Below are 11,554 nucleotides of genomic sequence, written 5' to 3' on the forward strand. Positions count from 1 at the left end.
ACAGACAAGAGTAAAATTTACCTCAAATAAAGCAAAGAAATGAGGAGTTTAAAAGATAAAGTAGAACTACCTTTAATCAAAAGCTTTGAGATTTTGAGCTTCTTATATTTTGATTATCAAATATTATTTCAAATTCTGAAAGTTACTGAATTTTTCCTGCCCTTATTCTTTGTTTCATGTTCCTGTCCATAAATAATAGAAATAAAGTTGTTTTGACTGCTTTCAAGGCTTAAAAGAAAAACTACTACCTATATGCTATAACACTGAACACATTTCATTTAATTTTCACAATTTCCCTATACAACAGTATTATTTTCCCCACTTTACAGATAAGAACAATGAAACTCAGACAGGTAAAGTGATGTGCATGAAGGCACACAGTTAGTAAGCTTCAGTTCCTATCCAGCTGCTGTTCTGTATGCCTGGAATGTTCTGTCCAGGACTCTCTTGAGCTCACTCCTCCTACCTTTCCTACTTTATCTAGATAATTCTTATGTCCTTCAAACTTCAGCCCTTTCATGAAGCCTTCATTGGTTTTCTAGCCATCCACCCTGCTTTAGTTAAGTCTTCTCCTAAATTATACCAGATTGTGAGTCTGCCTGCAGCAAGCACATATTGTAAGTATATTGAGTCTCTCTTTGCTCAGTCTCATCATCTGGACCATCAAGTCCAGTTCACAGCTTGGACTCTGTCATGTTTCAATCCTCAGTGATTCACCTAGCCCTATTAAACAATGAATGTTTGTTGAATAAAAGAAAAGTAAATTAGTGACTCCCTGAATATTTCTATGACTTATTGCTTCATTGCCTTATCTTAAAAGAAAACCTCATTATACAATAAAAATTCCTTTCCCCAGCCCTCCCCAGTGGAGTTTTGGCAACTCATGAGTTTCATTTACTGAACAAGTGAAAGGAAACTGCTCGCTCCTTGTTCCCCATGCTTCTTTCATACTATTTTCCCAACATAATCACTAATTTTCACCTCAGAAGAAAGGTCACACTATTCATCACACCACTTCCTATGGTTTGAATATGATTTATTTGGCCCTGCCAAATCTCGTTGAAATTTGATCCCCAGTGCTGGAGGTGGGGCCTAATGGGAGGTGTTTGGGTCATAGGGGTGGCTTTCTCATGAATGGCTTGGTGCCTCCTCACTGTCAGCAGTGCTTCTCACTCTATTAGTTCTCATGAGAGCTAGTTGTTAAAAAGATCTTGGCACCGCCCCCTTCTCTTTCTTGCTTCTGCTTTCTCACCATGTGACCTCTGCACATGCAGGCTGCAGGCTCCCCTTCCCCTTCCACCATGAGTGGAAGCAGCCTGAGGCCCTCACCAGATGCAAATGCTGGTGCCATGCTCCTGGTACAGCCTGCAGAACCGTGAGCTAAATAAACCACTTTTCTTTATAAATTACCCAGCCTCAGGTATTCCTTTATAGAAACGCAAATGGACCAAGGCACTAGTCCTCCACATTTGCATCATGTCTTGATTCCATATTCTAGGACAGAGAGAACAGAGTTGCAGATGAAGATGAAGTGCTAGTGCTTCATTTGGGAGTTAAGTCTCAGGAGAGTAAGAATATAAAGAAAAGGCAAGTGACACAGGGCAAGATGGGCAACCAAGGAAGGTGAAGCATTATACCTCTCCAGTTACTTCTTCAGAAAGAGCTATAAAGAAGCACTTCCTGTTGTTTGGCAAGTGCCTACACTTGTCACACAGGACTTCTTTAGGCATTCAAATTGGAGAGAGTAAGAAAGAGGAAATCAATCTGTCCAGTTTTTTCCTGCCTCCCTTTGGCCAAGATGGCACTATGGAGAGTTAACCACCTTGCATTCCAGTTTGAGTCATTCACTTTTTTTGGTAGCCTCTTGGGGAGCCAGATGCACACTATGTAGTGGCGTTTCCCAAAATCTAGAAGAGATAGTGGGAGCCAGATACTGTGGGCTTGAAGTGGTTTGTTTTAAAAAGCTGATTGCGTTGCCCTGCATGGATACATCTGGTGAATTAGTTGTGGAATTCCAGTAAGCAACTGAAAATCATTACAGGCAAGGCTGAGAGACTCAGAAGAGGCACATGAATCTCATACAGACACATTTCCATCTTGTCCATCCAATTCGTTTCTCTTTTTATGCAGTTTTCTCTCACGAATCTCACAGCCTTCCAAGCAATGGTGCAGCTAGTCCAAATGTCTCAATATCTTCTACTTGGACAATATGTTGGCAACTCAATAACGGCACAAGTCTAAAACCAAAATCATGTGATACTGTTCTATAAAAACCTTTCCCGTTCCTGATTTTTACCCTTTCTCTTTATGGAAATAGTAATACTTGTAGTTCATCAGGTTGAAACTTGAAAACTTCAGATTTATCTTTGATTCCATCCCTCTTTCTACTTACAGGTAGGGCCCATCACGTAAACATATTAGCAATCCCCGAGCAGTGATGAGGACAGTCTCTGGCACAAATTATACATTTGGCAACCATATGGATAAAATGAATGGATCTCTTTTACTTTTCATTTTGCTGCTGCATTTGTGCAGGAAATGCTAAGTTTGCTGATGGGGAAGTAGGAGAGGAAACAAGATAAAATAATAAACCAGGTACAGTCTTGCAAATACTCATCCACATTGGACACAGAAGCTTTTGCTGGGAGACTGTGAAGTTTAGATACTTCATTTCTCCATTGCTTCTTGCTATCATCGCTCTATCAGCAGCCACTGTAGTTGGAATTGTAGGCAAAATAGAAATAAACTAGGAAGACATCAAAGGAGAAGTTTAAAAGTATGTTGGATGTATTGATTTATGCTTTTGATGGAAGAATTTCAGATGTACTAAAATTGGTGATCTTGGACCTTCAGTCTAATGCTGATGTACTGTAAAAAATTTTTAAATTCCTACTAGGTAATTTCTGCCTTCTCCCATAAAGCAGGAGATAAGTTCCAGGAGGAAGTCAAGTTTCTCCTCTTTACATATATTATGCATATACCCTCTATTTACCCTATGATATACATCCATATCTATGTACATTATGCCTTCCGTTTTTCTTCTTTACATATATTATTAACAAAAAATTTTGCAAGATTGTAGGAATAAGACATGTAGGCATTGACATTTTATGAGAAAGAGCATGTCAGCTTTGGGAATTTGGAAGTTTTAGACATTACCACAAGAGATGAGTGAAAGCTGTCACCTTAACTAAAGTTAATAATAAGAAAGTATTGTAGACTTGAAATTTTCTAAGAGAGTAGATCTGAAGTGTTCTCACCACACACATACACACAAAAGGTAACTGTGAGGTGGTGGGTATGTTCATTAGCTTGATTGTGGTAGTCATTTTACAATATCAAAACATTATGTTATATGTCTTAAATGCGTGCAATTTTTATTTGTCAGTCATACCCCGATACAGTTGGAAAAAAACAAGACTCTCATTCAACTGTCAAAATCTACTTTTCAGAAACCCTGGCTAAGGGAGTTATTTATTCCTTCATATTATCATCAAAGCTCTTCTCTATAGAAAAGCTGCCTTTGTTGAAAAAGACAATTAGACTCCAGAAGTGATATTTTGCTAGCAACATCTCTAATGGTCTTTTCATCTCCCTGATGAACTTCATGTAGCTATGGAAATTCCAATTACTTATCTTGGGTCAGCTTCAGAAATGTGCTTATTATGTGCTTCAAATTGACTTATCAACTAATGAACCAAGAAATGATTTTTCTTTTGGCTGTGTTTAAAAGTGTCTTGCTCATATTTTAAAGGTTAGGGCATTCTAGGGTCAAGTTTGTTTCATAATTTTTCTATGTAACATATTCACTTCCCATTAAAATCTAATTTCCTCTACCAATAAGGTGTTAGGCTTCTAATCCCTCACAGAAACCGTACTTTGCATGAGCATTACCTCATCCAAATGTATGTTCCCAGTGAACCTGTCATGAAATGGACTTGATGCCTTAATTTTTTCCTTTTGTAGCAAGATGCCTTATTGGTTACTTATGCAAGCATTCTTGGTAAAATTAGGAGGAGTGGGAGAAATAAAATATATATGGCAATTATGAGCATTAGAACTGAGCGTGCTCATTATTGTAGCATCTGATGCTGAAATTTCAGAGTAAGCCAAGTGGTCTGTTCAGAATAAAAATGAGGGTAATTGGACTCAGTTCGTTTTACACAACACTTGGGTCAAGTCCATGAAATCCACGAAGGTAACTGTGCCACAGATTTTGCCCTCAAGAATGATATGGTTTGTCTATTCATTATATGGTTTGTCTATTCATTCAACAAACACTCTCTGAGCATGTTTTGTCTACTGAGGTAAGCTCTGGAGACACAATGGTACGTGGCACAAATCCTTAAGAAGTGCAAAATATATGACCTGATATGAAGTCACAGGCTGTGAATGAGAAGTAGATAGTGTGTGGTGAGTATTCACGGATATGGTAGCTACATGCATGTGTGGGGATTAGAACGGTCTTCATGAAAGAAGCAACCTTTGCTCTGAGACTTGAAGCTTGGGCAGGATTGGAAATGCAGAGATACTAAGAAAGATTGTCCTCAACAGAGAAAATATCATCCCTGAAGACCCCACAAACTCTAATGTTGTCTAATTATGTAATTCTAAGCTCAAGTGATCCAAAGAGACTCCTCAGAATTGTGGCAAACTGAAGCCAATGGTGCAGGTTCAAAGGAACCTGAGAGAAGATCAACCCCCAGGAGAATCTAACATGCCATTGTGGGTGAGTCATATTGGGCCATCTTTCTGAACAAAATTTCCACAGACTCGCTAGCTAAATACTCATAGACTTATATTTTTGGTTCAGAGGCTTGAGGAAAAACTATGGAAGCTTTTTTTTTTTTTCTTTTTTTAACAGAGAACTCAATAAAGTAAGTAATGCTACATTTTATTGGACACATGGTATAGGAAGCAAGTTAGTCCTTATCATCAGAAAGTTTTGAGAATGTGAAATGTGACACCTTACTCAGCAGCTATTTTCGTTCACATTTTCAATTTGTCTTCAGTTCTATATATTTCAGTTGTCCTTAATTACTATCTAGGTAATTTAAACAACTGGGACATAGAGTGACCTGCAAGTTTCCTACTTTTTTTGGGGGGGGGAGGGTCTCACTCTATTGCCTTGGCTAGAGTGCAGTGGTCCCATCATGGCTCACTGCAACTTCAAACTCCTGAGCTTAAGTGATCCTCGTGCCTCAGCCTCCCAAGTAGGTGGTGTGTGCTACCATGCTCAGCTAATTTTTTTATTTTTTGTAGAGATGGGGCTTTGCTATGTTGCCTAGGTTAGTCTCAAACTCTTGGGCTCAAGTGATCCTGCCTTGGCCTCCCAAAATTTATAGGCATGAGCCACAAATTCTCTAATTTAAAGGCATCCTTTGTATTAAATTATTAAATTTGCAGCATTTAAAGATGCAGTATTAAGTTTACATCCACATTGCCTTCCCAATCAGACTTTTATCTCCTTGATGCCAATATCATATTAACTAATTTTTAAAAAATAGAACTATACAGTCCTATGTAGGTAGGGGGAGCACAAATGTTGACTGATATTTAAACAAAGTAGCACAGATTTGAAGCATTTTCTTTAAGGGCTCAGATTTCAGAGTGTTGAGTCTAAGAATAAATGTTTCCTCATGGCTCAGGCAAAAGGGGTGGTTTATGTGATTTTTTTTTTTTTTGTCTCTCTTATTTCCCAGTTAGACCTATGGGAGTCTGCCAAGTACAATTGGACAAACCCTGATCAGCCTTGTTCAATGTCTCCTTTGAGAATCAGGATGAGATTTTTGTTTACTTGAGACTACATGGAAGTCAAGAATATAGTAATACAGCAATGAATGAATAATTACTCCCTCTTAACCTTGGCCTCCACATGAAATTACCACCATCTTGTTGACTTCTAGATGTTTATTATGTTTTATTATATCTTATTAAAAAGAAACCTAAATGGTATCATACTGTAAATACAGTTTTATAACCTGCTCTCTCTTCTCTCTCTTTTTTTTTTTTTTGAGACAGAGTGTCACTTTGTTGCCCTGGCTAGAGTGAGTGCCGTGGCATTAGCCTAGCTCACAGAAACCTCAAACTCCTGGGCTTAAGCGATCCTACTGCCTCAGCCTCCCGAGTAGCTGGGACTACAGGCATGCGCCACCATGCCCAGCTAATTTTTTCTATATATTTTAGTTGGCCAGATAATTTCTTTCTATTTTTAGTAGAGACAGGGTCTCGCTCTTGCTCAGGCTGGTTTCCAACTCCTGATCTCGAGTGATCCACCCGCCTCGGCCTCCCAGAGTCCTAGGATTACAGGCGTGAGCCACCGCGCCTGGCCTCTTCTCTTAAAATATATCTTGAGTATTTTTCCATATCATTAAATAATCTTCTGTACCATAATTTTAATATCTATGAGGATTCCATTATATGATTTTATTATACGTTTATATGTTTTTACCCTCAACATCATACATTATAGTTGTAAAAATTGTTTGCAATATGACAAATAAATATTATGGCTCATTTCACTTACTCTTTTAAATCTCACTGTCTTCTCCAGAGTTAATCATCATCTGTGTCTTGAAATTCACTAATTTGTCATTTTATATACATTGATATCTATATGTATTAACAAAATTTATTCTTCTAAATATGTAAACACTGAATATTGATTGGATATAATGAGATATAAAAGTACATTTCTAAAATATATATAGAGATATATAGTATAAAAATAATAATCCTACTTAGGAAACCTGTGGACTCAACCGGCTATTACAGCTTCAGAAACAGAATATTACTGATCCCTTAAGAGCCAGTTTCTAATCCTCCCCAACAGCCTTTTCCTCTCTAGCTCCCAGTGGTTATCACTATGTGAAATTTTTTGTAAATCATTTACAAGCTTTGCTTTATAATTGTAAAACATATATTTATAGTCCTGAAAACATACTTTTAAAATTGTATATGGTTTTAACACTACAAAGGTGGAAACATTTCCTAAACATTCTGGATTAGACTCTTTCCTTTCACATTTATAGCTTTTATCCACTTGGAATTGATTTTTGTATACAGCAAGCGGCAGAGGTTGCATTTGGTTTTTCTCAACTATACAATGAACAGTTTTAGCATTGTTGATTGAAAAGCTTTCTGATTAACCACCAAGAAGCACATCTCCCAGAAGGCTGCCTGGATCTGGAAGGTTCCAGGAGTGAAGCGTCCAGCAGTTGGAGTGGCTCTAGTGGCAGCAGCACACTTCTACACAGCCTGCTGGCTGGTATCCTTGGAGGATATGACGCTGACATATCCTGACATCAGCCAGGTTTTCAATGGCATGAGCCATCCAGCAGAAGCTCTTCCAGGGTTCTCTTTAGAATTATGATGTAGATGCCATCACTCTTCCTTTGGTTGAAGCACTCTTCCATGAGAAAGTCAAGGTTTCTGCCACCTAAGTGGTTTCTGCTGTAAGGAATTTGAGGACACCTTCCTCTTTAATCTATAAAACATCAGTGCTTTAAACATTGTGAAAGTTTTCCTTTGAGTTATGACAGAAACCCAGAACAACTGGGTATGGCCCCCTCTCCAGTGATCACAAACAAGCTATATTTTTTTGGTGTCTTTCCTTTTTTCTTCATCAGTCTTGTCAGAAACGTTAGTCTTATTAATATTATTCCTTTTGAAGAACCAATTTTTGGCTTTGTTGAATCTCTATATTATATGTATGCTTGTTAATCCATTAATTTCTACACTTTATTTTTTTCTTCATTATATTTTGGGAGGTTTCTGTTCTTTTTCTAGCATCTTATGCTTACCTGATTAATTTTCAGAATTATTTTTTTGCTGTAAGTATATAAGGCTACAAATTTATTTCTAAGAAATTTATTGTGTGTGTTGTAGTAATATTTGGTTGTTCCATTCTGAGTATTTTCATTTTCATTATAATTATTTTATTTTTTTACTTACAGGTTACTTAGAAGTATATTTCTTAATTTTGAAAGCTTAGAGTATACTTTGTTGTATTTTTGTTATTAATTTCTAATTTTATTTAAATTGGGGTCTTAATGTATAATCTTTGGAATTTTTGAGACTTGCTTTACAGCCCATTATGTGTTCAAATTTCCTAAATGTTTTACATATCCTTGAAAGAATGCTTGTTCTCTACCTCTTGGTAAAATGTCCTATATTTTCTATCACATCAAACTTATTAATTGTGTTTGTAGGAGAGATTGGTTAAATGTTCAATAATCTTATTTTCTTTTCCTGAATACAAAGGGAGACTGCAGTTGCAAGTCTTTTTTCAGTTAGATTGAGATTCTATGACAGCATTCTGTCCATGAGGAAAATGGTAGAAGTGATATAAGACATTTTTGTCATGAAAGTTCTTCCTACTCTCTCATCGCTTTTTGGCCAGTTTAATGCAGAAGATTTGGTAGGATTCCAATGGGCCCTAGAAGATGACAATGCCTTAAAACGCATAGAGTCACAATCTCTGAATTCTTGGTGACTGATACGAGAAACAGACTTCTCTTGTAAGTCACTGAAGCTTCAATGTTTGTTTCTGCACTGTATCCTAGCATAGCCTGATTAATATAGTGTTTTTCAAGTGCTCTGTGTTCTCAGTGACGTTTTATCTGTTTAATCTAGAAATTATTGAAAAAAATCTGCTAAAATTTTCTACTCTGATAGTGAATTTTGCAAATTTCTCCTTGTATTTATGTATTTTTTCTTTTTATATTTTCTATTTCTATTTTCTTTCATATTAGTAGGTGCATATAAGTTTAGAACCGTTTTATTTTCCTGGTAAATTTAGTCTTCTATCATTATATGGTGACTTTATATTTCCAATAATGCCTTGGCCTTACAGTCTATTTTGTTTGAGTTATTATAATTATTCCCATCATATTTTGGACATATTTAAATATGATATCATTTTTATGCTTTAACTTTCATTCACTCTGTATCCTTTAGGTGTGTATCTTGAACATATAGTTATATTTTTAAAAGTCTAGCTAGTTATTTTTGTCCAAATGGTACATTTATGTATATTTACTGAGGTTTTACATAAATATGGGTTTATTTATAACATCTTAATTTTTTCTTTTATTTATTTCTCTTTTTCTGAGTTATTTTTTACTGCCTTTTAAGACAGAAGATGAAACATTTCTTCTCATTCATTTTCTTTTTAATTTTATGAGTCGGGAAGGAAAAGCCCCTTTTTTCTGCCTATAACACATCTTTTAGAATTATTTTTTAATGAAGTGCTCTTGGAGTAAATGCTCTCAGGTTTTGCTTGTTTGTTTATAATTCTCTTAATCTTATCATTATTTTAAAAGTATACTGTTATTAGGATCCAGTTCTAGTTTGAAGGCTCTGTTTCTAGGCATTATGGATTAGATTGTATTAAATCAATTTGTTCTTTAAGTACGACAAAAAATCTGAGTAGAATATGAAACATCTGTGTGAAGGCATTGGAAAGGTGCTGAGGCAGCCAAAACAAGTCAAGATCCTGAAAAGAAGGCAAATGAGTCATGGAGAGCCAAGCATTACTTTCTGCCTTTCTTCTCAAAACATTGGACAATTCTTAGTTCTGCAAAGCTGAGAAGTTGAGCAGTGCTTTTGTTAGTCTCACGGTTTGGGAATATGAAAATTGTATACTTTAGGGTTTTAACTAAAAAGAATAGTAAATCACTGTGCCACTAAAAATTATTACAGGAAAGAAAGTGGAAAATATTTGTTAAAGAAGGAAAGAAAGAAGTAAAAGAGGAACACTAAACAGGTGGAATAAATAAAAATAAATAGTAATAGGAAAGATTTAAAATATGTCAGTGTTTACATTAAAAATAAATGGACTAAATACTCTAAGTTATAAATGAATAATATAATACTGGAGAGAAAAACAGAACTCAATTATTTTTTTGTTTTTTTTCTCTTTTCCTTTTTTTTTTTTTTTTATTTCATCTTATTGTTATGGGGGATACAGAATTGCAGGTTACATACGTTGCCCATGTACCGCCTTTCCTCCCAAGTCAGAGCTCCAGGCGTGTCTGTTCCCCAGATAGTGCGCGTTGCACCCATCATGTAGGTATATATCCCTCCCTTCCCCACCCTCCCTTCCCGAGTCAGCACCTTCAAGCATTACCATTCCCCAAAGGGTGCGCAATGCACTCATTGGTAGGCATACACCCATCCCCTCCCCCACCCCCCACCTCAGTCTGATATCCGATTGGTGTCGTTCCCAGATGTGTATTTAGATGAAGATCAGGGAAACCAATTTTCTGGTGAGTACATGTGATGCTTGTTTTTCCATTCTTGGGATACTTCACTTAATAGAATGTGTTCCAACTCTCTCCAGGAGAACCATAGAGATGTCGTATCTTCATTATTTCTTATAGCTGAGTAATATTCCATGGTATACATATACCACAGCTTACTAATCCAATCATGTATTGATGGGCATTTGGGTTGTTTCCACATCTTTGCGATTGTGAATTGTGCTGCTATAAACATTCGGGTACATGTGTCTTTGTTACAGAATGACCTTTTTTCCTTTGGGTATATGCCCAATAATGGGATTGCTGGATCGAATGGCAGGTCTACTTGAATCTGTTTAAGATACCTCCATAATGCTTTCCACAGGGGTTGCACTAGTTTGCAGTCCCACCAGCAGTGTATGAGTGTTCCTGTCTCTCCACATCCACGCCAACATGTGTTGTTTTGGGTTTTATTGATAAAGGCCATTCTCACTGGGGTTAAGTGATATCTCATTGTGGTTTTGATTTGCATTTCCCTAATGATTAAGGATGTTGAGCATTTTTTCATATGTTTGTTAGCCATTCTCATATCTTCTTTTGAGAAATTTCTATTCATGTCATTTGCCCACTTTTTGATAGGGTTGTTTGATTTTTTCTTGCTGATTTTCCTGACAGAACTCAATTATTTGCTGTTTTACAAAGATATGTCTTAAATATGAAAACATAGGAAAGTTTAAGATGAAAAAATTGGAAAAAGATATAACATGTAAACACTAATGATTCTAGGTTGACATTTATTTTGTATTAACATGATGAAGTTATTATTTGATTCTCTTCCCACTTCCACTATTGCTGTGGAGGAATCAGTTGTCATTCATTTGGAGATGATCTGTATTTCTTCTCTGGCTGCTCATAAGATTTTGTTTTTGATATTATATGGTATGCCTAAATGTGGCTTTTGTTTTATTTATCTTATTTGAGATCCATTGGCCTTCCTGTAACTATTAGTAATTATTAGTTTTATGATTTCTTGCCCATTATACCTTTAAGTGTTTCGTCTGCTTAATTTTCTCTTTTCCACATATACTTAAATGTATGTTGGACTTTCCTACTTTATTCTCCATGTCTGTTAGCTCTTTATCATATTTTACACTTGTCTATTTATATGTGCTACATTCTAGAAAATTTAAGGTAAACATTTAGTTAATTAATTTCATTTTTGGCTGTATCTAATGTGTTGTGCATTAAGTACTTTATGTGTTGTGTTACAGTTTTTATTTAAAGCTTTACTTTATGTTTTTATTTTTTTTAAG

Source organism: Eulemur rufifrons, chromosome 15 (genome assembly GCF_041146395.1).
Source record: "Eulemur rufifrons isolate Redbay chromosome 15, OSU_ERuf_1, whole genome shotgun sequence".
Classification (NCBI taxonomy): domain Eukaryota; kingdom Metazoa; phylum Chordata; class Mammalia; order Primates; family Lemuridae; genus Eulemur; species Eulemur rufifrons.